This window comes from Oncorhynchus keta, chromosome 2, assembly GCF_023373465.1.
Source record: "Oncorhynchus keta strain PuntledgeMale-10-30-2019 chromosome 2, Oket_V2, whole genome shotgun sequence".
Lineage (NCBI taxonomy): Eukaryota > Metazoa > Chordata > Actinopteri > Salmoniformes > Salmonidae > Oncorhynchus > Oncorhynchus keta.
The window spans coordinates 3,842,638-3,867,416 of NC_068422.1; positions in this window are offsets into that span (position 1 = coordinate 3,842,638).

Consider the following 24,779-nt stretch of genomic DNA (forward strand, 5'->3'; position numbering starts at 1 on the left):
TCACCTGACTCACCATCCCTCCTCTCTCCCTCCTCACCATCCCTCCTCTCACCCTCCTCACCATCCCTCCTCTCTCCCTCCTGACCATCCCTCCTCTCTCCCTCCCCTCACCATCCCTCCTCTCTCCCTCCTCACCATCCCTCCTCTCTCCTCCTCACCATCCCTCCTCTCACCTGACTCACCATCCCTCCTCTCTCCCTCCTCACCATCCCTCCTCTCTCCCTCCTCATCAACCCTCCTCTCTCCCTCCTCACCATCCCTCCTCTCTCCCTCCTCAAAATCCCTCCTCTCTCCCTCCTCACCGTTCCTCCTCTCTCCCTCCTCACCGTCCCTCCTCTCACCTGACTCACCATCCCTCCTCTATCCCTCCTCACCATCCCTCCTCTCTCCCTCCTCACCATCCCTCCTCTCTCCCTCCTCACCATCCCTCCTCTCTCCCTCCTCACCATCCCTCCTCTCTCCCTCCTCACCATCCCTCCTCTCTCCCTCCTCACCATCCCTCCTCTCTCCCTCCTCACCATCCCTCCTCTCTCCCTCCTCACCATCCCTCCTCTCTCCCTCCTCACCATCCCTCCTCTCACCTGACTCACCATCCCTCCTCTCTCCCTCCTCACCATCCCTCCTCTCTCCCTCCTCACCATCCCTCCTCTCTCCCTCCTCACCATCACTCCTCTCTCCCTCCTCACCGTCCCTCCTCTCACCTGACTCACCATCCCTCCTCTCTCCCTCCTCACCATCCCTCCTTTCACCCTCCTCACCATCCCTCCTCTCTCCCTCCTCACCATCCCTCCTCTCTCCCTCCTCACCATCCCTCCTCTCACCCGACTCACCATCCCTCCTCTCTCCCTCCTCACCATCCCTCCTCTCTCCCTCCTCACCATCCCTCCTCTCTCCCTCCTCACCATCCCTCCTCTCTCCCTCCTCACAGTCCCTCCTCACCGTCCCTCCTCACAGTCCCTCCTCTCTCCCTCCTCACCATCCCTCCACTATCCCTCCCTCCTCACCATCCCTCCTCTCTCCCTCCTCACCATCCCTCCTCTCTCCCTCCTCACCATCCCTCCTCTCTCCCTCCTCACCATCCCTCCTCTCTCCCTCCTCACCATCCCTCCTCTCACCCGACTCACCATCCCTCCTTTCTCCCTCCTCACCATCCCTCCTCTCACCCTCCTCACCATCCCTCCTCTCTCCCTCCTCACCATCCCTCCTCTCTCCCTCCTCACCATCCCTCCTCTCTCCCTCCCTCACCATCCCTCCTCTCTCCCTCCTCACCATCCCTCCTCTCACCTGACTCACCATCCCTCCCTCTCCTCCTCCCACCATCCCTCCTCTCTCCCTCCTCACCATCCCTCCTCTCTCCCTCCTCACCATCCCTCCTCTCTCCCTCCTCACCGTCCCTCCTCTCTCCCTCCTCATTATCCCTCCTCTCTCCCTCCTCACCGTCCCTCCTCTCTCTCTCCTCACCGTCCCTCCTCTCTCCCTCCTCACCATCCCTCCTTTCACCCTCCTCACCATCCCTCCTCTCTCCTTCCTCACCATCCCTCCTCTCACCTGACTCACCATCCCTCCTCTATCCCTCCTCACCATCCCTCCTCTCTCCCTCCTCACCATCCCTCCTCTCTCCCTCCTCACCATCCCTCCTCTCTCCCTCCTCACCATCACTCCTCTCTCCCTCCTCACCGTCCCTCCTCTCACCTGACTCACCATCCCTCCTCTCTCCCTCCTCACCATCCCTCCTTTCACCCTCCTCACCATCCCTCCTCTCTCCCTCCTCACCATCCCTCCTCTCTCCCTCCTCACCATCCCTCCTCTCTCCCTCCCTCACCATCCCTCCTCTCCACCTGACTCACCATCCCTCCTCTCTCCCTCCTCACCATCCCTCCTCTCTCCCTCCTCACCATCCCTCCTCACCGTCCCTCGTCCCTCTCACCCGACTCACCATCCCTCCCTCTCTCCCTCCTCACCGTCCCTCCTCTCTCCCTCCTCACCATCCCTCCTCTCTCCCTCCCTCACCGTCCATCCTCTCTCCCTCTCACCCTCCTCACCGTCTCTCCTCTCTCCCTCCTCACCATCCCTCCTCTCTCCCTCCTCACCATCCCTCCTCTCTCCCTCCTCACCATCCCTCCTCTCTCCCTCCTCACCATCCCTCCTCTCTCCCTCCCCACCATCCCTCCTCTCTCCATCCTCACCATACCTCCTCTCACCTGACTCAACATCCCCCCTATCTCCCTCTTTAACCATCCCTCCTCTCACCTGACTCACCATCCCTCCTCTCTCCCTCCTCACAATCCCTCCTCTCTCCCTCTTTAACCATCCCTCCTCTCACCTGACTCACCATCCCTCCCTCTCTCCCTCCTCACCATCCCTCCTCTCTCCCTCCTCACCATCCCTCCTCTCTCCCTCCTCACCATCCCTCCTCTCTCCCTCCTCACCATCCCTCCTCTCACCTGACTCACCATCCCATCTCTCTCCCTCCTCACCATCCCTCCTCTCACCTGACTCACCATCCCTCCTCTCTCCCTCCTCACCATCCCTCCTCTTACCCTCCTCACATCCCTCCTCTCTCCCTCCTCACCCTCACCATCCCTCCTCTCTGACCCCCTCACCGTCCCTCCACTCTCCCCCCTCACCGTCCCTCCTCTCTCCCTCCTCACCATCCCTCCTCCCTCCCTCCTCACCATCCCTCCTCTCTCTCTCCTCACCATCCCTCCTCTCTTCCTCCTCACCATCCCTCCTCTCTCCCTCCTCACCATCCCTCCTCCCTCCCTCCTCACCATCCCTCCTCTCACCTGACTCACCATCCCTCCTCTCTCCCTCCTCACCGTCCCTCCTCTCACCCGACTCACCATCCCTCCTCTCTCCCTCCTCACCGTCCCTCCTCTCTCCCTCCTCACCATCCCTCCTCTCTCCCTCCTCACCGTCCCTCCTCTCTCCCTCTCACCCTCCTCACCGTCCCTCCTCTCTCCCTCCTCACCATCCCTCCTCTCTCCCTCCTCACCATCCCTCCTCTCTCCCTCCTCACCATCCCTCCTCTCTCCCTCCTCACCATCCCTCCTCTCTCCCTCCCCACCATCCCTCCTCTCTCCCTCCTCACCATACCTCCTCTCACCTGACTCACCATCCCTCATCTCTCCCTCTTTAACCATCCCTCCTCTCACCCTGACTCACCATCCCTCCTCTCTCCCTCCTCACCATCCCTCCTCTCTCCCTCTTTAACCATCCCTCCTCTCACCTGACTCACCATCCCTCCTCTCTCCCTCCTCACCATCCCTCCTCTCTCCCTCCTCACCATCCCTCCTCTCTCCCTCCTCACCATCCCTCCTCTCTCCCTCCTCACCATCCCTCCTCTCACCTGACTCACCATCCCTCCTCTCTCCCTCCTCACCATCCCTCCTCTCACCCTCCTCACATCCCTCCTCTCTCCCTCCTCACCATCCCTCCTCTCTAACCGCCTCACCATCCCTCCACTCTCCCGCCTCACCGTCCCTCCTCTCTCCCTCCTCACCATCCCTCCTCACTCCCTCCTCACCATCCCTCCTATCTCTCTCCTCACCATCCCTCCTCTCTCCCTCCTCACCATCCCTCCTCTCTCCCTCCTCACCATCCCTCCTCTCACCTGACTCACCATCCCTCCTCTCTCCCTCCTCACCATCCCTCCTCTCACCTGACTCACCATCCCTCCTCTCTCCCTCCTCACCATCCCTCCTCTCACCCTCCTCACATCCCTCCTCTCTCCCTCCTCACAATCCCTCCTCTCTAACCCCCTCACCGTCCCTCCACTCTCCCCCCTAACCGTCCCTCCTCTCTCCCTCCTCACCATCCCTCCTCACTCCCTCCTCACCATCCCTCCTCTCTCCCTCCTCACCATCCCTCCTCCCTCCCTCCTCACCATCCCTCCTCTCACCCTGACTCACCATCCCTCCTCTCTCCCTCCTCACCATCCCTCCTCTCACCTGACTCACCATCCCTCCTCTCTCCCTCCTCACCATCCCTCCTCTCTCCCTCCTCACCATCCCTCCCTCACCGTCCCCTCCTCACCGTCCCTCCTCTCACCCGACTCACCATCCCTCCTCTCTCCCTCCTCACCGTCCCTCCTCTCTCCCTCCTCACCATCCCTCCTCTCTCCCTCCTCACCGTCCCTCCTCTCTACCTCTCACCCTCCTCACCGTCCCTCCTCTCTCCCTCCTCACCATCCCTCCTCTCTCCCTCCTCACCATCCCTCCTCTCCCTCCTCATCATCCCTCCTCATCATCCCTCCTCTCTCCCTCCTCACCATCCCTCCTCTCCCCCTCACCGTCCCTCCTCTCTCCCTCCTCACCATCCCTACTCTCTCCCTCCTCACCATCCCTCCTCTCTCCCTGCTCACCATCCCTCCTCTCTCCCTCCTCACCGTCCGTCCTCTCTCCCTCCTCACCGTCCCTCCTCTCACCTGACTCACCATCCCTCCTCTCTCCCTCCTCACCATCCCTCCTCTCTCCCTCCTCTCTCCCTCCTCACCATCCCTCCTCTCTCCCCCCTCACCGTCCCTCCTCTCTCCCTCCTCACCATCCCTCCTCTCTCCCTCCTCACCGTCCCTCCTCTCTCCCTCCTCACCATCCCTCCTCTCTCCCTCCTCTCTCCCTCCTCTCTCCCTCCTCACCATCCCTCCTCTCTCCCTCCTCACCATCCCTGCTCTCTCCCTCCTCTCTCCCTCCTCACTATCCCTCCTCTCACCTGACTCACCATCCCTTCTCTCTCCCTCCTCACCATCCCTCCTCTCACCTGACTCACCATCCCTCCTCTCTCCCTCCTCACCACCCCTCCTCTCTCCCTCCTCACCACCGCTCCTCTCTCCCTCCTCACCATTCCTCCTCTCTCCCTCCTCACCATCCCTCCTCACCGTCCCTCCTCACCGTCCCTCCTCTCACCCGACTCACCATCCCTCCTCTCTCCCTCCTCACCGTCCCTCCTCTCTCCCTCCTCACCATCCCTCCTCTCTCCCTCTCTCCGTCCTCACTGTCCCTCCTCTCTCCCTCCTCACCATCCCTCCTCTCTCCATCCTCACCATCCCTCCTCTCTCCCTCCTCCACCATCCCTCCTCACCATCCCTTCTCACCGTCCCTCCTCACCGTCCCTCCATCCCTCCTCTCTCCCTCCTCACCGTCCCTCCTCTCACCCGACTCACCATCCCTCCTCTCTCCCACGCTCTGCTGAGAAAAGGGGACACAGTCTTCCAGCTGATGGCGAAACACACTGCATTATTTCTGCCTCATTCACCAATTCATGTTGTTACTCCTGCGACCAGAGAAAGTGAAATAATCCTTGATATAGAAAAATGATACAAGCCGCTAATAAAAACAGTGCAAGCTTATCAAAACACTTTTCTATACTCATTCATTGCAGCTGCAGTGCTGCTTGCTGCGTGAGCAGAGGGAGAACATGCTTTTTATTATAAAAAAGTGTTGAACAAGAATAACAACTTAAACATGACCTTACTCATAAAAACAGCAACTCTTTGCTCTATTCATTGAGTCTCTCTCAAGGCTGATTTAAAAAGTTTTTAAATCTTACACTGTCAACTTTCTTGTGTGTTCAAGGCTTATTTTTACCGTCTATGAAGCAAGGAAACTGTGCAGACAGTGATTTCAGCTACAGTATCTGATTGGCCAGTTGTAGGCCTATAAGTGCTCTTGATTTGCTCCCTGGGTCTGCCAGGTAGGCAGAGTTCTACCTTCAGATACATGACATGGTTCAAAATGGGAACACTTTGCCTCCCAGTGGCACTAGGGCTGCTGAATCAAGTGCACCTTCCGTCAACTGAAAAAAAAATGGAACGAATAGTTTTATCATAGTTTTTATTTTTACAGAAATGTTTGGTGATCGACTAGGAATGCCAGTTGGTGACCAACTGGAGTGATCTGAGGCCTCAAGTGTTGACTTAAATCCTGAACAGATCTTCCATTGTCTTGTTCTGGATCTAAAGGGTCATGCTCTGGATCTAAAGAGGTCGTGTTCTGGACCTAAAGAGGTCGTGTTCTGGATCTAAAGGGTTGTGTTCTGGATCTAAAGGCTCATGTTCTGGATCTAAAGAGGTCGTTTTCTGGATCTAAAGAGGTTGTGTTCTGGATCTAAAGAGGCCGTGTTCTGGATCTAAAGAGGTTGTGTTCTGGATCTATAGAGGTCGTGTTCTGGATCTAAAGAGGTTGTGTTCTGGATCTCAAGAGGTTGTGTTCTGGATCTCAAGAGGTTGTGTTCTGGATCTAAAGGGGTTGTGTTCTGGATGTAAAGGGTCATGTTCTGGATCTAAAGAGGTTGTGTTCTGGATGTAAAGCGTTGTGTTCTGGATCTAAAGAGGTTGTTTTCTGGATCTAAAGATGTTGTGTTCTGGATCTCAAGAGGTTGTGTTCTGGATCTCAAGAGGTTGTGTTCTGGATCTCAAGAGGTTGTGTTCTGGATCTAAAGAGGCTGTGTTCTGGATCTCAAGAGGTTGTGTTCTGGATCTAAAGAGGCCGTGTTCTGGATCTAAAGAGGTTGTGTTCTGGATCTATTGAGGTCATGTTCTGGATCTAAAGAGGTTGTGTTCTGGATCTCAAGAGGTTGTGTTCTGGATCTCAAGAGGTTGTGTTCTGGATCTCAAGAGGTTGTGTTCTGGATCTAAAGGGGTTGTGTTCTGGATGTAAAGGGTCATGTTCTGGATCTAAAGCGGTCATGTTCTGGATGTAAAGGGTTGTGTTCTGGATCTAAAGAGGCAGCTTTCTGGATCTCAAGAGATTGATTTCTGGATGTAAAGGGGTTGTGTTCTGGATCTCAAGAGGTTGTGTTCTGGATCTCAAGAGGTTGTGTTCTGGATCTCAAGAGGTTGTGTTCTGGATGTAAAGGGGTTGTGTTCTGGATGTAAAGGGGTTGTGTTCTGGATCTCAAGAGGTTGTGTTCTGGATCTCAAGAGGTTGTGTTCTGGATCTCAAGAGGTTGTGTTCTGGATCTCAAGAGGTTGTGTTCTGGATCTAAAGGGGTTGTGTTCTGGATGTAAAGGGTCATGTTCTGGATCTAAAGAGGTTGTGTTCTGGATCTCAAGAGATTGTGTTCTGGATCTAAAGAGTCATGTTCTGGATCTCAAGAGGTTGTGTTCTGGATCTCAAGAGATTGTGTTCTGGATCTCAAGAGGTTGTGTTCTGGATCTAAAGAGGTCGTGTTCTGGATCTCAAGAGATTGTGTTCTGGATCTAAAGATTCATGTTCTGGATCTCAAGAGGTTGTGTTCTGGATCTCAAGAGATTGTGTTCTGGATCTCAAGAGGTTGTGTTCTGGATCTCAAGAGGTCGTTTTCTGGATCTAAAGAGGTTGTGTTCTGGATCTAAAGAGGCCGTGTTCTGGATGTAAAGGGGTTGTGTTCTGGATCTCAAGAGGTTGTGTTCTGGATGTAAAGGGGTTGTGGTCTGGATCTCAAGAGGTTGTGTTCTGGATCTCAAGAGGTTGTGTTCTGGATCTCAAGAGGTTGTGTTCTGGATGTAAAGGGGTTGTGTTCTGGATGTAAAGGGGTTGTGTTCTGGATCTCAAGAGGTTGTGTTCTGGATCTCAAGAGGTTGTGTTCTGGATCTAAAGGGGTTGTGTTCTGGATGTAAAGGGTCATGTTCTGGATCTAAAGAGGTCGTGTTCTGGATCTCAAGAGATTGTGTTCTGGATCTAAAGAGGTCGTGTTCTGGATCTCAAGAGGTTGTGTTCTGGATCTAAAGGGGTTGTGTTCTGGATGTAAAGGGTCATGTTCTGGATCTAAAGAGGTCGTGTTCTGGATCTCAAGAGATTGTGTTCTGGATCTAAAGAGTCATGTTCTGGATCTCAAGAGGTTGTGTTCTGGATCTCAAGAGATTGTGTTCTGGATCTCAAGAGGTTGTGTTCTGGATCTCAAGAGGTCGTTTTCTGGATCTAAAGAGGTTGTGTACTGGATCTAAAGAGGCCGTGTTCTGGATCTAAAGAGGTTGTGTTCTGGATCTATAGAGGTCGTGTTCTGGATGTAAAGAGGTTGTGTTCTGGATCTCAAGAGGTTGTGTTCTGGATCTCAAGAGGTTGTGTTCTGGATCTAAAGGGGTTGTGTTCTGGATGTAAAGGGTCATGTTCTGGATCTAAAGAGGTCGTGTTCTGGATGTAAAGGGTTGTGTTCTGGATCTAAAGAGGTTGTTTTCTGGATCTAAAGGTGTTGTGTTCTGGATCTCAAGAGGTTGTGTTCTGGATCTCAAGAGGTTGTGTTCTGGATCTCAAAAGGTTGTGTTCTGGATCTAAAGAGGCCGTGTTCTGGATCTAAAGAGGTTGTGTTCTGGATCTATTGAGGTCATGTTCTGGATCTAAAGTGGTTGTGTTCTGGATCTCAAGAGGTTGTGTTCTGGATCTCAAGAGCTTGTGTTCTGGATCTCAAGAGGTTGTGTTCTGGATCTAAAGAGGCCGTGTTCTGGATCTAAAGAGGTTGTGTTCTGGATCTATTGAGGTCATGTTCTGGATCTAAAGATGTTGTGTTCTGGATCTCAAGAGGTTGTGTTCTGGATCTCAAGAGGTTGTCTTCTGGATCTCAAGAGGTTGTGTTCTGGATCTAAAGAGGTCGTGTTCTGGATCTCAAGAGATTGTGTTCTGGATCTAAAGATTCATGTTCTGGATCTCAAGAGGTTGTGTTCTGGATCTCAAGAGATTGTGTTCTGGATCTCAAGAGGTTGTGTTCTGGATCTCAAGAGGTCGTTTTCTGGATCTAAAGAGGTTGTGTTCTGGATCTAAAGAGGCCGTGTTCTGGATGTAAAGGGGTTGTGTTCTGGATCTCAAGAGGTTGTGTTCTGGATGTAAAGGGGTTGTGTTCTGGATCTCAAGAGGTTGTGTTCTGGATCTCAAGAGGTTGTGTTCTGGATCTCAAGAGGTTGTGTTCTGGATGTAAAGGGGTTGTGTTCTGGATGTAAAGGGGTTGTGTTCTGGATCTCAAGAGGTTGTGTTCTGGATCTCAAGAGGTTGTGTTCTGGATCTAAAGGGGTTGTGTTCTGGATGTAAAGGGTCATGTTCTGGATCTAAAGAGGTCGTGTTCTGGATCTCAAGAGATTGTGTTCTGGATCTAAAGAGGTCGTGTTCTGGATCTCAAGAGGTTGTGTTCTGGATCTAAAGGGGTTGTGTTCTGGATGTAAAGGGTCATGTTCTGGATCTAAAGAGGTCGTGTTCTGGATCTCAAGAGATTGTGTTCTGGATCTAAAGAGTCATGTTCTGGATCTCAAGAGGTTGTGTTCTGGATCTCAAGAGATTGTGTTCTGGATCTCAAGAGGTTGTGTTCTGGATCTCAAGAGGTCGTTTTCTGGATCTAAAGAGGTTGTGTTCTGGATCTAAAGAGGCCGTGTTCTGGATCTAAAGAGGTTGTGTTCTGGATCTATAGAGGTCGTGTTCTGGATGTAAAGAGGTTGTGTTCTGGATCTCAAGAGGTTGTGTTCTGGATCTCAAGAGGTTGTGTTCTGGATCTAAAGGGGTTGTGTTCTGGATGTAAAGGGTCATGTTCTGGATCTAAAGAGGTCGTGTTCTGGATGTAAAGGGTTGTGTTCTGGATCTAAAGAGGTTGTTTTCTGGATCTAAAGGTGTTGTGTTCTGGATCTCAAGAGGTTGTGTTCTGGATCTCAAGAGGTTGTGTTCTGGATCTCAAAAGGTTGTGTTCTGGATCTAAAGAGGCCGTGTTCTGGATCTAAAGAGGTTGTGTTCTGGATCTATTGAGGTCATGTTCTGGATCTAAAGTGGTTGTGTTCTGGATCTCAAGAGGTTGTGTTCTGGATCTCAAGAGCTTGTGTTCTGGATCTCAAGAGGTTGTGTTCTGGATCTAAAGAGGCCGTGTTCTGGATCTAAAGAGGTTGTGTTCTGGATGTAAAGGGTCATGTTCTGGATCTAAAGAGGTCGTGTTCTGGATGTAAAGGGTTGTGTTCTGGATCTAAAGAGGTAGTTTTCTGGATCTCAAGAGATTGTGTTCTGGATGTAAAGGGGTTGTGTTCTGGATCTCAAGAGGTTGTGTTCTGGATCTCAAGAGGTTGTGTTCTGGATCTCAAGGGGTTGTGTTCTGGATGTAAAGGGGTTGTGTTCTGGATGTAAAGAGTTTGTGTTCTGGATCTCAAGAGGTTGTGTTCTGGATCTCAAGAGGTTGTGTTCTGGATCTCAAGAGGTTGTGTTCTGGATCTCAAGAGGTTGTGTTCTGGATCTAAAGGGGTTGTGTTCTGGATGTAAAGGGTCATGTTCTGGATCTAAAGAGGTTGTGTTCTGGATCTCAAGAGATTGTGTTCTGGATCTAAAGAGTCATGTTCTGGATCTCAAGAGGTTGTGTTCTGGATCTAAAGAGATTGTGTTCTGGATCTCAAGAGGTTGTGTTCTGGATCTCAAGAGGTTGTGTTCTGGATCTAAAGGGGTTGTGTTCTGGATGTAAAGGCTCATGTTCTGGATCTAAAGAGGTCGTGTTCTGGATCAAGAGGTTGTGTTCTGGATCTCAAGAGATTGTGTTCTGGATGTAAAGAGGTTGTGTTCTGGATCTAAAGAGGTTGTGTTCTGGATCTAAAAAGGTTGTGTTCTGGATCTAAAGAGGTTGTGTTCTGGATCTAAAGAGTCATGTTCTGGATCTAAATATGTTGTGTTCTGGATCTCAAGAGGTTGTGTTCTGGATCTAAAGGGGTTGTGTTCTGGATGTAAAGGGTCATGTTCTGGATCTAAAGAGGTCGTGTTCTGGATCTCAAGAGATTGTGTTCTGGATCTCAAGAGGTTGTGTTCTGGATCTCAAGAGGTTGTGTTCTGGATCTAAAGGGGTTGTGTTCTGGATGTAAAGGGTCATGTTCTGGATCTAAAGAGGTTGTGTTCTGGATCAAGAGGTTGTGTTCTGGATCTCAAGAGATTGTGTTCTGGATCTAAAGAGTCATGTTCTGGATCTCAAGAGGTTGTGTTCTGGATCTCAAGAGATTGTGTTCTCGATCTCAAGAGCTTGTGTTCTGGATCTAAAGAGTTCGTGTTCTGGATCTCAAGAGGTTGTGTTCTGGATCTCAAGAGATTGTGTTCTGGATCTCAAGAGGTTGTGTTCTGGATCTAAAGGGGTTGTGTTCTGGATGTAAAGGCTCATGTTCTGGATCTAAAGAGGTCGTGTTCTGGATCAAGAGGTTGTGTTCTGGATCTCAAGAGATTGTGTTCTGGATGTAAAGAGGTTGTGTTCTGGATCTAAAGAGGTTGTGTTCTGGATCTAAAGAGGTTGTGTTCTGGATCTAAAGAGTCATGTTCTGGATCTAAAGATGTTGTGTTCTGGATCTCAAGAGATTGTGTTCTGGATCTCAAGAGGTTGTGTTCTGGATCTCAAGAGGTTGTGTTCTGGATCTCAAGAGGTTATGTTCTGGATCTAAAGGGTCATGTTCTGGATCTAAAGAGGTTGTGTTCTGGATCAAGAGGTTGTGTTCTGGATCTCAAGAGGTCGTGTTCTGGATCTCAAGAGGTTGTGTTCTGGATCTCAATAGATTGTGTTCTGGATGTAAAGAGGTTGTGTTCTGGATCTAAAGAGGTTGTGTTCTGGATCTAAAGAGGTAGTGTTCTGGATCTAAAGAGGTTGTGTTCTGGATCTAAAGAGGTCGTGTTCTGGATCTAAAGAGGTCGGGTTCTGGATCTAAAGGGTCGTGCTCTGGATCTAGAGGTTGTGTTCTGGATCTAAAGGGCATGCTGGTAGCGGCACTGGTGCAGTGAGTTCAGATCCGAGTCATGGGTAGTGAGTAGGGAGCTTGGAGTCAGCGCCTGGAGGCTATAGGTTCAGCAGCAGGTTGAGGTGCTCAGGTTGTGCTGTGGTGTGTCTTGGTGAATACTCAGCTGTTTCTACAGATAGCATGTGTTTTGAGTACTAGAAGAGCATTATTGTCGATGAGTGTTTCCTGAACTGTGAGCCTGTGTTTATGTTAATTCTCCAGAAAAAGAGAGAAATCTCCCTAAAAAATGTTTATACAAGTGAAGACTTCAAGTAATGTGAAGTATATATAATAAAATATTTGGTAGGAATGCCAAATCAATCATTCTGTAAAAAACGTTGAAAAATGTGAGAGCTCACATGAAGAACATTTGTGCTTAGGGATATGATATCTGGTCTTCATGTGAGCTCTCACATTTTCAATGTTTTTTACAGAATGATAGATTTGGTAGTTAGTTAAGCTTGGATTTTCGGCAGGGACATATACAGGATGCTACCCTCCACAGCAAAACCTTCACTCCAGATCAAAACTCCAAACCTACAACCTAATTTTAGACAAAATTACCTGGGAGGATTACTACTACCAATGATTCCTTTTTCCAAGCTATACAGAGGGTGCTCTGGTAAACAAACAGCAGAGACCCGAGGACACCATCCAACCTGGATCTAAGACAGACCAGATTCAACTCAAATCAAATCAAATAAAATCAAATTGTATTTGTCACATACACATGGTTAGCAGATGTTAATGCGAGTGTAGCGAAATGCTTGTGCTTCTAGTTCCGACAATGCAGTGATAACCAACAAGTAATCTAACTAACAATTCCAAAACTACTGTCTTATACACAGTGTAAGGGGATAAAGAATATGTACATAAGGATATATGAATGAGTGATGGTACAGAGCAGCATACAGTAGATGGTATCGAGTACAGTATATACATATGAGATGAGTATGTAGACAAAGTAAACAAAGTGGCATAGTTAAAGTTGCTAGTGATACATGTATTACATAAGGATGCAGTCGATGATGTAGAGTACAGTATATACGTATGCATATGAGATGAATAATGTAGGGTAAGTAACATTATTTAGGTAGCATTGTTTAAAGTGGCTAGTGATATATTTACATAATTTCCCATCAATTCCCATTATTAAAGTGGCTGGAGTTGGGTCAGTGTCAATGACAGTGTGTTGGCAGCAGCCACTCAATGTTAGTGGTGGCTGTTTAACAATCTGATGGCCTTGAGATAGAAGCTGTTTTTCAGTCTCTCGGTCCCAGCTTTGATGCACCTGTACTGACCTCGCCTTCTGGATGATAGCGGGGTGAACAGGCAGTGGTTCGGGTGGTTGATGTCCTTGATGATCTTTATGGCCTTCCTGTAACATCGGGTGGTGTAGGTGTCCTGGAGGGCAGGTAGTTTGCCCCCGGTGATGCGTTATGCAGACCTCACTACCCTCTGGAGAGCCTTACGGTTGAGGGCGGAGCAGTTGTCGTACCAGGTGGTGATACAGCCCGCCAGGATGCTCTCGATTGTGCATCTGTAGAAGTTTGTGAGTGCTTTTGGTGACAAGCCAAATTTCTTCAGCCTCCTGAGGTTGAAGAGGCGCTGCTGCGCCTTCTTCACGACGCTGTCAGTGTGAGTGGACCAATTCAGTTTGTCTGTGATGTGTATGCCGAGGAACTTAAAACTTGCTACCCTCTCTTGCTACCCTCTCCACTACTGTTCCATCGATGTGGATAGGGGGGTGTTCCCTCTGCTGTTTCCTGAAGTCCACAATCATCTCCTTAGTTTTGTTGACGTTGAGTGTGAGGTTATTTTCCTGACACCACACTCCGAGGGCCCTCACCTCCTCCTTGTAGGCCGTCTCGTCATTGTTGGTAATCAAGCCTACCACTGTTGTGTTGTCCGCAAACTTGATGATTGAGTTGGAGGCGTGCGTGGCCACGCAGTCGTTGGTGAACAGGGAGTACAGGAGAGGGCTCAGAACGCACCCTTGTGGGGCCCCCGTGTTGAGGATCAGCGGGAAGGAGATGTTGTTGCCTACCCTCACCACCTGGGGGCGGCCCGTCAGGAAGTCCAGTACCTAGTTGCACAGGGCGGGGTCGAGACCCAGGGTCTCGAGCTTGATGACGAGCTTGGAGGGTACTATGGTGTTGAATGCCGAGCTGTAGTCGATGAACAGCATTCTCACATAGGTATTCCTCTTGTCCAGGTGGGTTAGGGCAGTGTGCAGTGTGGTTGAGATTGCATCGTCTGTGGAGCTATTTGGGCGGTAAGCAAATTGGAGTGGGTCTAGGGTGTCAGGTAGGGTGGAGGTGATATGGTCCTTGACTAGTCTCTCAAAGCACTTCATGATGACGGAAGTGAGTGCTACGGGGCGGTAGTCGTTTAGCTCAGTTACCTTAGCTTTCTTGGGAACAGGAACAATGACTGGGCTGGGTTTCTTCTTGTAGTCCGTGATTGACTGTAGACCCTGCCACATGCCTTTTGTGTCTGAGCCGTTGAATTGAGATACTTCACTTATCACGGTGTGAAGTGAGAAACCACTTCAGGATTCCTATTTGACTCAGCCATGCCTCCTTGCCTGTCCAACAGTTCCTCTTCTCCCACCCTTTCTAATACGACTAGCCCCGATTCTCCTCCCTCTTTTCCCCTGTCCCACTCCAAAGTTTTTCTCTACAGGCAGTCACTGAGTCCAAGGTGCAAAAGGAACTCCTTAAACTTGACCCCCAAAAAACATCTGGGTCAGATGGTTTAGACCCTTCTTTAATGTTGTCGCCCCTGTCTCTGACCTTTTTAACCCGTCTCTGACCTTTTTAACCTGTCTCTGATCTTTTTAACTTGTCTCTCCTCTCTATGGAGGTTCCCATTGCTTGGAAGGCAGCCACAGTTCATCCTGTATTTAAAGGGGGAGATCAAGCTGATCCTTATAGGCCTATTTGTATTTTGCCATGTTTATCAAAAGTGTTAGAAAAACTTCAGTGATTAACTGACTGGTTCTTGATGCATATATGATTCTCTCTGATATGCAATCTGGTTTCCACTCAGGTTATGGATGTGTCACTGCAACCTTAAAGGTGCTCAATGATGTCACCATTGCCCTTGATTCTAAGCAATATTGTGCTGCTATTTTTATTGACTTGGCCAAAGGTTTGATACGGTAGACCATTCTATTATTGTGGTCTGGTTAAGTGCTAGAGGTGTCTCTGAGTGATCTTTGACCTAGTTTGCTAACTACCTCTCTCAAAGAGTGCAGTGTATAAAGTCAGAACATCTGCTGTCTCAGCCACTGCCTGTCAACAAGGGTGTACCCCAAGGCTCGATCCTAGGCCCCACGCTCTTCTCAATTTACATCAACAACATAGTTCAGACAGTAGGAAGCTCTCTCATGTATTTATATACAGATGGTACAGTCATATACTCAGCTGACCGCTCCCAGGATTTTGTTTTAAACGCTCTACAACAAAGCTTTCTTAGTGTCCAACAAGCTTTCTCTGCCTGAACCTTGTTCTGAACACTTCCAAAACAAAGGTCATGTGGTTTGTTAAGAAGAATGCCCCTCTCCCAACAGGTGTTATTACTACCTCTGAGGGTTTACAACTTGAGGTAGTCACCTCATACAAGTACTTGGGAGAATTGCTAGACAGTACACTGTCCTTCTCTCAGCACATATCAAAGCTGCAGACTTGGTTTGCTCTATCGTCATTGCTCCTCTTTCATCCCAGCTGCCAAACTAACCCTGATTCAATTGACCATCCTACCCATGCAAGATTATGGAGATGTAATTTATAGATCGACTGGTAAGGGTGCTCTTGAGCGGCTAGATGCACTTTACCATTCGGTCATCAGATTTGCCACCAATGCTCCTTATAGAACACATCACTGTACTCCTCTGTAAACTGATCATCTCTGTATACCCGTCGCAAGACCCACTGGTTGATGCTTATTTATAAAACTATATTTATAAAACTCCCCCCATCTGAAATATCTACTGCAGCCCTCATCCTTCAAATACAACCCTAACCCTAACCCTGCAAGTCACATTCTGTTAAATGTCCCCAAAGCACACACATCCCTGGGTCACTCGTCTTTTCAGTTCACTGCAGCTAATGACTTGAACGAACTGCAACAAACACTCAAATTGGACAGTTCTATCTCAATCTCTTCATTCAAAGAATCAATCATGGAAATATTGACTGACAGTTGTGGCTGCTTTGCGTGATGTATTGTTTTCTCTACCTTCTTGCCCTTTGTGCTGTTGTCTGTGCCCAATAATGTTTGTACCCTGTTTTGTGCTGCTACCATGTTGTGGTGCTGCCATGTGTTGCTAACGTGTTGTCATGTTGTGTTGCTACCATGCGGTGTTGTCATGTGTTGCTGCCATGATATATTGCTCCCTTAGGTCTCTCTTTATGTAGTGTTGTCTCTCTGGTCCTGATGTGTGTTTTGTCCTGTATTTTTATTTCATTTATTTACATTTTTGATCCCCGTTTCTGCAGGAGGCCTTTTGCCTTTTGGTAGGTCGTCGTTGTAAATAAGATTTTTTTCTTAACTGACTTGCCTAGTTCAATAAATGTTTAATAAAATAATAAAATAAATTCAATTATTTACCCTCCCTCCTTCCCTCCTTCCACTCCTTCTCTCTACCTCCACCTCCCTTCTCCCCAGACTTTGAGCAACAATTTAATTTGGATTGACTTTGATCACTTTGGCTGATCGATTTCATGTAATAATACATACTCATTTTTTTTATTTTTTTTTATTCAAAACTGAGTCACACAAAGAAATGGTCCAACATAGTGAAGAGTAAATAAAGATAACCTGAGAAATAACTGAATACTGTATAATGAATACTAGACACTTCAATGACCCTTCTGTGCACTCCTATCACTGAAGAGACTGACTGTTGACCCTTCTGTGCACTCCTATCACCGAAGAGACTGACTGTTGACCCTTCTGTGCACTCCTATCACCGAAGAGACTGACTGTTGACCCTTCTGTGTAGCCACTCCTGGTGCATCTCTATGACAGAAGGCTGAGTGTTGACCATGTAGTATTCAACATACAGTATTCAGTTATTTCTCAGGTTATCTTTATTTACTCTTCACTATGTTGGACAATTTCTTTGTGTGACTCAGTTTGATTTAAAAACACATAAAAAAAATTAAAATGTATTATTACATGAAAACGATCAGCCAAAGTGATCAAAGTCAAGCCAAAGTAAATTGTTGTTCAAACCCACTATTGTGACAAATTGAAGTCATTCGCACTTGCTGGATGCCATTATTGTGTCATGTTACCCAGACGGTCCTGCCAGTGAGTTGATTGACAGTCTCTTAGGGCAGGGGCGGGGGTAGATGGAGGGTCTCTGCCAGACTGCAATAAGCCAGAGGGCCACAGAGAGATGAGCCCAGACACAATTACCCCAGGACAGAGCCACTGTGCCACACTAATCAGACACTTCAAAATTAATCCCATAGTCCCCTCTGCATTATCCAATCTGTTTGTGTTTATGTGGCACACATAGAGAAATACTGTAAATAAGGCCTGAGGTCTCCTGAGAAAACCTTGGAGAATACCAGATTACTGTTCCTCCCCCTGCACATTTACATAGTGCATCTAACACGGGCGTTCTGTTATGGAGATGCTTCATCAAGACTAACCGACAGTGGCAGTGCTTTCTGTTGATCAAAGACCATACATGCAGATCGGCTCCATTACCTTGTCTCTTTAGCTTCTACTTCAGTGTTATTGTTTAGCCCGTTAGTGGCTTTGTCATTTTTCATGTTGTCTCCCAATCAGGGTTATATATCGTTTAACTTTTGAGTGGTGTTTTTCATGTTCTCCCTCCGTGTGTGTGTGTGTGTGTGTGTGTGTGTGTGTGTGTGTGTGTGTGTGTGTGTGTGTGTGTGTGTGTGTGTGTGTGTGTGTGTGTGTGTGTGTGTGTGTGTGTGTGTGTGTGTGTGTGTGTGTGTTTGCCTGGTTGATTTGTGGCATGTGTGTGAGAGGAATAGGATCTGATAGTGTGTTAAATCCCTTTCCCTCTCACAAGGGTTCCTAGGCACACATGGTCTCCATGTTCTCTCCCCACAGAGTCCTGTCCAACTGGCCAGAGAGACCCACGTCATTACAACCCTCACTTCAGGACTACAGCTCCCTCTCCCCTCCGAGCATGTCCATGCAGATACAAGTGGTTAGTGTTACTATAGAATCCAGGCTGCAGCCAGCCTCAACCATGGAGGATTCAAATGACTAACAGTGAGGAGCGGAGGGATCCTGTCTCCTCTCTGTCTCTTTGCTGTGTTTCTGACTGAGTTCTATGACCATTCATCCATCTCTCTCGTCTCTGTCCCATAGAGGTAGGCTCACTGCCACTGTGCTCTCTGTATCTTCATGACACTTGTGTGATTGAAGAGGTAGATGAGCTCTGAGAAGCCTGCAGTGGCCAATGGAAAGATCCATTGTGCCGAAGAAAAAGGGTTCTCCAAGTTGGCCATGAATTTGTTCATCATGTTGTGTCATTGTGTGAGAGAGCGTGTGTGAATGAGTGGCCATGTTCTGGTGTGATGTCACTTTATGATGTGATCATCAAATCAAATCAAATCAAATGTATTTATATAGCCCTTCGTACGTCAGCTGATATCTCAAAGTGCTGTACAGAAACCCATCCTAAAACCCCAAACAGCAAGCAATGCAGGTGTAGAAGCACGGTGGCTAGGAAAGACTCCCTAGAAAGGCCAAAACCTAGGAATAAACCTAGAGAGGAACCAGGCTATGTGGGGTGGCCAGTCCTCTTCTGGCTGTGCCGGGTGGAGATTATAACAGAACATGGCCAAGATGTTCAAATGTTCATAAATGACCAGCATGGTCGAATAATAATACGGCAGAACAGTTGAAACTGGAGCAGCAGCACAGTCAGGTGGACTGGGGACAGCAAGGAGTCATCATGTCAGGTAGTCCTGGGGCACGGTCCTAGGGCTCAGGTCTTCCGAGAGAGAGAAAGAGAGAATTAGAGAGAGCATATGTGGGGTGGCCAGTCCTCTTCTGGCTGTGCCGGGTGGAGATTATAACAGAACATGGCCGAGATGTTCAAATGTTCATAAATGACCAGCATGGTCGAATAATAATAAGGCAGAACAGTTGAAACTGGAGCAGCAGCATGGCCAGGTGGACTGGGGCTAGCAAGGAGTCATCATGTCAGGTAGTCCTGGGGCATGGTCCTAGGGCTCAGGTCAGTTGAAACTGGAGCAGCAGCATGGCCAGGTGGACTGGGGACAGCAAGGAGTCATCATGTCAGGTAGTCGTGGGGCATGTTCCTAGGGCTCAGGTCCTCCGAGAGAGAGAAAGAAAGAAGGAGAGAATTAGAGAACGCAAACTTAGATTCACACAGGACACCGAATAGGACAGGAGAAGTACTCCAGATATAACAAACTGACCCTAGCCCCCCGACACAAATTACTGCAGCATAAATACTGGAGGCTGAGACAGGAGGGGTCAGGAGACACTGTGGCTCTTCCTTTGGGCAGTCATTTCTCCTCTACGGGTGTCTGATTAGCGACTCTTCCTTTGGGCAGTCATTCCTCCTCTACAGGTGTCTGATTAGTGACTCTTCCTTTGGGCAGTCATTCCTCCTCTCCGGGTGTCTGATTAGCGACTCTTCCTTTGGGCAGTCATTCCTCCTCTCCGGGTGTCTGATTAGCGACTCTTCCTTTGGGCAGTCATTCCTCCTCTCCGGGTGTCTGATTAGCGACTCTTCCTTTGGGCAGTCATTCCTCCTCTCCGGGTGTCTGATTAGCAACTCGCCCTTTGGGCAGTCATTCCTCCTCTCCGGGTGTCTGATTAGCAACTCGCCCTTTGGGCAGTCATTCCTCCTCTCCGGGCGCTCAGAGTAGAAATTCATTACCCTGTCATACTGGCGCCCATAACCGTAGCTATGTTACGCAGACCGCACATCCCCTCCAGCATCGCTGCTCATCTCCAATAAGTGGATAATGTATTTAGACTGATTATGTGGGGTGGTGAGAGGGGAGCAGCCCCTCCAGCAGTGAACCCTCCCTGGGTAAATATTTTCACAGCAGCCCAGGCCCCAAAAAGACAGAAGGGAATGGGGGGGGGGAGAGACAGAGGGAAGGGAGAAGGGGAATATTGTTGCCTTTAATTAAGGTGTATGGCTCTTAGTATGCTTTCTGTACATGGGTTTAATAGTGTTTTAGAATTGCAGATTTCCAACTTGCATTCCCCTACCACCCACACAACACACACACACACAACTAGTATTGCATAGCAAGATCCGTTTTGGGACACGCCAGGCCGCTTCCTGTCCCCCCAAGTTGTGGCAGCCGTTGGTGGCTGACGGTGATTGACAGCTGAGACAAAAGAACAGTGTTTGGTTAGGATGGGCCCGCAAGGGCCTCAGTATAGGGGAGGCTTTTATCCAGGAGCCCCTCACAAGAGGCCAGCCAGCTGTCACACACTTATTCATATTCATATCTCCTGTTCATCCCACAGGGATCACAGTTAGAGCTGGGACCAATGCTGGCTAGGAGAAGGAAGGGGTTTAGGGGTAAATCAGCCTAATACAATGTGAAACATTCCTCTGAGGCGCGGTATGGCTCGCTGGTGTTGCAGGATCCCAGAACCCAGTTCACTGTTTGATGTTGAAGTGCACCCATAGCAGAGGTTCCTCCTTTAAAAGTTGTGTCATACTGCGGCACACCCTCCGTGCTGCTGCAGCATTCTGTGGCACGTCATTTAATTCTCTGCCATTTCTTCTGTTACTGCAAGTTATTGCTAGTTTGACCACCAAAGAGCATCTTTGAGAAGCATTTGAAAGTATTCCGTTTTGGCATTACCAGAGAATTTAAAACCTTTTTTGTAATAACATAGTATATGGAATTGATTTTAACACATTTGGCTTAATTCATTTAATTCATTTTATGGTGTTTCCATTCAGAGAAAAATGGTCAGTTTGTAAATTCAGACCATTTTGCTCTCAGAGCGCATACTGGACGTTTGGGCCAAGTAGTAGGGTTGATTTTAGTGTTCTGGCCTTGCAACGGCAGTCAAGCTTGCCGTCGTTTTGAATTAATCGCGAAGAAACAGGCCTTATTTTAGTGCATTTTTCACCCTGCCAGCTCCTAATAGTTCTATTGAGCACCGTGGCACCAACTCGCCTTCCACAATATAGGCATGTCTGTCTATTTCGCCAAATATCTTACAATCTGTATATTTTGGAGGGGATGGATGTGATGATGATGGAGGTGATGATGGTGGAGGGATGGTTGTGGAGGTGGGGATGGTGGAGGTGATGGTGGTGTTGGAGCAGGAGATGGTGGCGGAGGTGATGGTGGTTATGGTGGTGATAATTGAGGCGGTGGAGGTGGTGGAGGCAGTGCTGGTGGTGGTGGAGGTGGTGGAGATGGTGGAGGTGATGGTGGTGGAGGCTATGGAGGCGGTGGTGGTGGAAGTGGTTGTGGTGGTGGTGGAGGAGTAGGTGGTGGTGGGGGAGGTGATTGTGGTGGAGGTGTTGGTGGCGGTAGCAGCGGTGGTGGAGGTATTGGTGATGGTGTCGGCAGCAGTGGTGGTGGATGTGTTGGTGATGGTGGCGGTGACAGTGGTGGTGGATGTGTTGGTGATGGTGGTGGCGGCAGCAGCAGCGGTGGTGATGGTGGCGGCAGCAGTGGAGGTGGTGGATGTGTTGGTGATGGTGGCGGTAGCAGCAGCGGTGGTGGTCACTACCTGTGTGGTTGTACTCTATGGGAGGGAAGAGGGCAGTCTGTTTTGCTGGAGTTCCCCTGGGCCTCGTGCCTCCCAGACAGGTAATGATGATCTATTTTTCCTGATGTCCAAACTGTTGAGGAACAGGAACAGCTTTGCCTGTCATCACTTCCCCACAATCACTGGCCCGATTAGCCTAGCCCTCTATTACGCCTGACACCAGCACAACTATTAGCACAGCTGCTAACACCTTCACAGACCTCCAGGCACAGTCAGCCAGAGCAACTGTTTGTTTAGACACAATTCTAGCTAGACATTAATGCTGTGGCTAATGTAACAATGCTATTAGCCCAGCTAGGCTTTAGCCACAGCAGCCAGATTGACCATTAGTGGTTAGACTTAACACAGATGCTATCTGGCCCAGCCATAGATACATCATTGTGCACAGCTGGGATTGTTTCAGGACTGGAGGTTGCTCCAGAAATAGAGAGCATCAATGAAAGCCATGGTCACTGATTCAGTAGCCTGCTCATTCATGTACTCTAGCAATCCTCCAGCCTTTCACCATTGCCTTAGTTTTTTGTGTTGTCATCAGTAGTGGAGGCACTGTTACCAATGACTTGGCTTAGAGGGCAGGGCCAGAGGGACACTACTGACTGGATATACAGTAACTTATTATCTGAAAAATGTTATTGGAGGGAATACTCAGGGAAGGGACCATGTTATTTATAACTGTTTGTCTTGTTTTGGCACAGAGACCGTATCATAATGGAGTCGTACGTGGTTTTGTGAGGACATTGACTTTAAGCAACCTTGTAGAGATGAATCATTCTGATTACTCTCACTTCATAATGTAGCTACTATTAATTGGACACATGTTCAAAGCCAACACCACATCACCTCTGATCACTATAACATTCTTACTCTCTGCCCCTGGACATGAGAACTGTAAACGTGTATTTCACTGATCTTCAAAGTAAGAGAGCAAACACAAGACGTTCGTTTCATACCTTAAAGCCCGTGACGGGTTCAAATGACCACAGAGCACCAGTATGACTCAGTGGAGCTCTTTCCAGTGACGACGAGGCCTGTTTTAAGAGCTGGCTGCGGCAGGCTCCAGACTACATTAACAATGGCAGGGGGACCTATGGGACCTGTGTTCTAGTGTTCTACTAACATTGGCATGCTGGGTCTTCCATTGGAGCAGGAAGGGAAAGAGACAAGGAGCTCTTCATGTTCAGTGTGATTTTAGCCATGTGTGTTGTGTGTCATAATAGGTGATATTGTAGCACATGGGCTCTGCTCACTGATAAAAATGCATACTATGATTCTGACAGCTACTACTGCTCCAGCGTTAGTGCCAATTTTCATAAGTGAGTGTTGGTAATATGTTCTGGTTATTCTGAAAATAACTCATAGGACTTGCTCTAGAACCTATAGTGTGTTACAAATTACAAGTCTTTTTTTGTTATAAGCCAAATGTGAAAATAGCAATTGTACTCATGAGGAAGCAGTTGATTTTTATTTGAGATGTCAAATGCCCTGTGGATTCCTTCAGCATGCACTGGTTTAGCTGCTTGCCAATGGGTTATTTCCAGTTGTTTTTGTGTGTGTGCTTTTGATTCCTGTAAAATTGTTGAGAAATATTGCACTATTTAATTTAGCAACCAAGAGTAGAAACTCGACAGGCTATGTTCAAACAATTTGTGAAATGTATACTAAACAGTCCTGGACAAAATAAATAAATGACCATTTCAATAAGTTTCTGTTCATAAACAAATATATGGGCTACCAAATCAGAGAAAGGATCCCTTCATAGAATGAACATAAATAAATGTACACTCCCCTAGACTAAGGGGCTAGACTAGTGAAAATGTATAATAGAGATTACTTCACCTGTTGATGGGCCAAGTACTGTAGAGAGATGTACAGACATGTAGAGTAGAGAGATGTACAGACAAGAAGAGTAGAGAGATGTACATACATGTAGAGTAGAGAGATGTACAGACATGTAGAGAGATGTACAGACATGTAGAGTAGAGAGATGTTGAGATATGTAGAGTAGAGATATGTACATACATGTAGAGAGATGTACAGACATTTAGAGAGATGTACAGACATGTAGAGTAGAGAGATGTACAGACAAGAAGAGTAGAGAGATGTACAGACATATAGAGTAGAGAGATGTACAGACATGTAGAGAGATGTACAGACATGTAGAGTAGAGATATGTACAGACATGTATAGTAGAGATATGTAGTACTGACATGTAGAGTAGAGAGATGTATATAGATGTAGAGTAGAGAGATGTACAACCATATAGAGAGATGTACAGACATGTACAGTAGAGATATGTACAGACAGGTAGAGAGGTGTACAGACATGTAGAGAAGAGAGATGTAGAGTAGAGAGATGTAGAGATTTGTAGAGTAGAGATATGTAAAGTCATGTAGAGAAGAGATATGTACAGACGTGTAGAGAAGAGACATGTACAGACATGTAGAGAGATGTACAGACATGTAGAGAGATGTAGAGAAGAGATATCTACAGACATGTAGAGTAGAGAAATGTACAGACATGTAGAGAGATGTAGAGAAGAGATATGTACAGACATGTAGAGAGATGTAGAGAAGAGATATGTACAGACATGTAGAGAAGAGATTTGTAAAGACATGTAGAGATATGTACAGACATGTAGAGATGTAGAGAACATCTATGTAGAGAAATGTACAGACATGTAGAGATGTAGAGTAGAGATATACAGACATGTAGAGATGTAGAGTAGAGAGATTTACAGACATGTAGAGTAGAGAGATGTCGAGATATGTTGAGTAGAGATATGTAAAGACATGTAGAGATATGTAGAGAAGAGATATGTACAGACATATAGAGAAGAGAAATTTAGAGACATGTATAGTAGAGATATGTAGTACTGACATGTATAGTGTCGAGATGTAGATAGATGTAGAGAGATGTACAGACATGTAGAGAGATGTAGAGTAGAGATATGTACAGACATGCAGAGTAGAGATATGTAGAGAAGAGATATGTACAGCCATATAGAGAGATGTACAGACATGTACAGTAGAGATATGTACAGACAGGTAGAGAGATGTACAGACATGTAGAGAAGAGAGATGTAGAGTAGAGAGATGTAGAGATATGTAAAGACATGTAGAGAAGAGATATGTACAGACGTGTAGTTTAGATATATGTAAAGACATGTAGAGAAGAGATATGTACAGACATGTAGAGAGATGTAGAGAGGTGATATGTACAGACATGTAGTCTGCTAAATGACTTAAATGTAAATGTAAAAATGTACAGACATGTAGAGAAGAGAGATGTAGAGTAGAGATATGTACAGACATGCAGA